Here is a 3,961-nt window from a genome sequence, read left to right on the forward strand (position 1 = left end):
GCCCTTAATTTTCATGCAACTGGGATTAAGTCAGCTGTCTGCGAGATCTTTCTTGTCACTGAAGCTGGCCAAAAGATTTGTTATTTTTGAGGAGGGGGTAGCACAGGACAGAGCACAAATGCAAAAGCAGTGGAAACCATGCTAAAAATATTTCAAATATGACAGCATTCCCTTAATAGTTGTGTTGTACTTCTGTTCAGCTGAAAGGTGACTTGGGAGAGATTTTGACAGGCTTTTGCTGTTTCAAGTATTTCAGATCCTGCCAATTTCTCTGGCAGTTTCTCAGCATTGCAAGGTATTGGTCAAAACATCCAAATTCAGCCAGTTAAGCACAGCTAATTGTAGTCACCTACTGACAATTCAGTGTTGTCCTGGGGCACGTGTGCTCTTCCCAGGAAAACAAACCTGTGAGTAACAATTCAGGTTCACAGCATAAACAAATCTCAGCACTAAGTCATTAGCCCCCATCTCCTGCACAGATCAAAGGCTGATACTGCACTGCTTGTTTCCAAGCCAGCCCATCACAACAGGAGCTCCCAACCCTTCCCAAAGCTGGAGCTGGTAACAGGCTCCATCACTGACCTCCACACCTGAGCAAGAAAGAGCCAGTTCTGGTGTTGGTTGGAAGAGCCCAGAGCTCTCCCTGTAGGAGATCTGCCTTGGTTTTGGATTCACGAGATATTCTGTGCAGTGACTGGTCTTAAATGAAATGGAATTTTCTCCTACCTCTTCCTCTCTGCCTGTAGGCACAGTAATTGAACTCTTTCAGAACATCAGAAAACGCTGAACATCTTCACTTTCTAATAATCTCCAGAGCATCATCAGTGTACCAAGACCTTTGTGGATAATTGTTTTCCTCCTCTGGAAAGGAGAGAGGTTTTAATTTGGTGTGCAGCGTCAAATCCAGTCCCTCTCACTGAGGCCCTGAACAACAGAGTGGAGCTGATCTCAGCAGCCCTCTCCCTCCATCCATTATTGCTCAGTGGTCTCACTCCCTCTGTTCTGTCATTTAAGTCCATTCCACTCCCTCTCTAAAAGGCAAATTCCTGGTTTTTGGAATGCTGCCAGACTGGTGAGTATCAGAGATCTACAACTGCATTTGCCTTTCCTCAACAACTTCAATATTTTACTCTGCACATGCTTGCAGTAGTTGCAAGTACATTTCTGGCATGTTTTGAGGGATTGATTTTGGTTTTAAGCATTTGGCAAGCCCAAGATAAGGATGACATTTTTACATATGTCATAAAGCTTTGCTGGGTGTTACATTCAAAACATTCATATTGAAAACTCAGACACTGTTTAAAGGCAGCTTGTGCAAGTTAATTCAGCTTTCTTGTGGACAGATACAACTGTTGGCTTTCAGTGCTGGACGCTGCTATTTCAACTTTTGTTCTAAAAGAAACAAACCTGTCAAACCAGTGTCAATTTAGTGAACTCTAAATTAGAGAGGAAAACAACTTAACTCAGTAAAAATCATAGAACGGAATGACATTGCTTTTCTTTGGGAAAAATTCAGCAGGTCACTCTTTGGAAGATACATAGATGACAAAAATAATCTGCCAAACAGCAATTACTGACGGAAGCTGACAAGCAGCTCACAAAGGCACATCCAACACTGTTACCTTCAGGCACCAGTCCCACACCTGCCATCTCCTGGCCTTAGAATATTTCAGCTCCAGAAACCTTCAGCAGAACATAATTGTAATTAAGTGTCAGGGAAAGGGGAGTGAGGGATCCTTTCCTTCAGATGAAAAGTTACTACTCGCAGTGTTGGTTCTGCTGCACGAAGTCTGCAACCAAAGGCAACAGAGAAAATGAATTGCTTCCCTTGGTCCTGACATCATCTCACAGAGCTCCTGCATGTAATTACCAACGTGCTTCCAATAAAGCCCTCCAGGAACTCACAGCCTGGGGCTCTGAATCCTGGAACAAACCAGGGCTTACACAGCTCTGTCACAGGGGCACAGTGCTCCAGATCAACTCACACTGCCACGTCACGCCTCTGGCACCAGGATTGCTACCCATGGAGCACCACTGCTGGTGCTCTGCTGCATTGGCACAAGACATGGCTGTGCTGCTAACACTGCAAGCCTTTCTGTTCTGTTTAACACAGAATTAGGTGCCATATACTTCAGGATTTTGGAGACATGCATGATTTTGAAGCATTGTAACAGCATATTTATACTACCACTTGTAAAGAACTTATTTTAGAAGTATTAACTTCCTTGAGGTTTTTTCTAAACATTTGAATTTCATTGAGGTACCTGTGCAAGCAGAGATCACTTCCTTTCACTCTTCCCAGGAGCAGAAATCCCACTTGCTCCCATCCTACCCTCACCTGCACCCCTGCAGTGCCCATTCCATGGAGAGCTGTTTGCAAACCACTTCCATGGAGTGCAGGAATCTCAGCTGAGCTAGAGGTGTCCCAAAGCAGCATCTCAGACTGTTGGCTTTTGTAGTTATTTGTGATTGTTGTCTTCTCCACACAATCTGAGTGGGTCAGTGAACCACTAGTTCATTATTACAAAGGCTGTAGCAGATCAGGCTGGAATTTTTATGTCAATGCCTTCAAGGGAAACTGAATTCCAGGAAAAGAGTGCTTTTGGAATTCAACTGCCTCTATGCTGTAAATGTATGATTTATTTTTAAATTTAAAGAAATGAATAACAGACAAGTTTGGGTTTGGTACCAATCACTCCATTCAGCTCTAAACACAGACCCAGACAAGCAGAGTCTTGTTTAGGTCATTGACAACAACCTCATAACCCCAAGCCTCCCCCCTGTAGGTATTTGAACTGCAATGACCCAGAAATTGACTGTTTTATTCAAGCAAAGGCTTTTACCTGAGAAGTTAATTCTCTAACAAAAATCTACCATACCTGGATAGCCAGAGGGGTTAACACCATTTGGAACAACACAAGCAGTGAAAAACTCCTCTTCCAAGAGTACCTTAGAGCCTCCTGAAAGATTTTTTTTTTTGCATCAAAGCCCGTTTTTTTATAACTTGGGGACATTTTGCTTTGAAAAAAATAAATTACAGTTGAAGAGCGGCAAATGTAAGAGTTATAAAGGGTGTTCTTCCACTTTAATCCATTGTCACCATCTTCCCAAAGTCAATTTCAACTTCAGCACACCTGAAGATGAAGTCTTCACTCAGTTTTCTCCCAGACTAACATAAACAATAATTCTCTTCATATACTAAAAAAAAATTTTATAAAGCCCATCTTAAAGGGCTAAAATTGATCCTTCACATTAATGAGCTAATTAAAATATTATGGCAATTCTAAAATGATAATTGTTTCATGGCCTCATTAAGGTTTCCTTCTGGAGAAATTGTAGTTCAGAAAGCAAAAGCTTAGCTGATTAACGTTTCAGAGGCTGGCTGACTCAACAAGCATTCATACCTAGAGCTTCAGTCTGGCCAGAGGAACAGAGGTAATCCAGCTGAAGTAACAATGGAAACAACCAGCAGAATGCTAAGGAAATGCCCACTCTTTCTGTGCTCACTAGGAAGCTCTCCTTACACCCAGCCAAGGGAGAACACTTGGCTACTGGCAGAGAAGAGGCATTTTCAACACTCCAGCAATTCACTCCTTAAACTTCTTATAACCTGGATTTGAATCCTGCTAATAAAGGACCAGTGCTCTGCTTTGGAACAGTATTCCACAAAATATATTGGAATGCATACATCTGCAGCTGGTGAAGCATGCAGCTGTGTCCCCATTGCATTATTTGGGAGCTGCCACAAGCACAGCTCTGCTCCACTGGCACAGGACACAGCTCCCAGCTGCAGAGGACTGGCAGTGGCACAGGCTGGGACAAACCCCCTGCCCAGGAGCTCTCACTGAGGCACACAACTGCAAAGCCAACCTGCTCCTCTTGCTCACAGAGCTCACCCACACCCTGCTCCCACAGAAACAGCTCCAGGAGGGGATCTCAAAAACAACAAAGCACAGCAGAA

The sequence above is a fragment of the Lichenostomus cassidix genome, chromosome 11 (assembly GCF_008360975.1).
Source record: "Lichenostomus cassidix isolate B80296 chromosome 11, HeHo_3.0, whole genome shotgun sequence".
In the NCBI taxonomy this organism is placed as follows: domain Eukaryota; kingdom Metazoa; phylum Chordata; class Aves; order Passeriformes; family Meliphagidae; genus Lichenostomus; species Lichenostomus cassidix.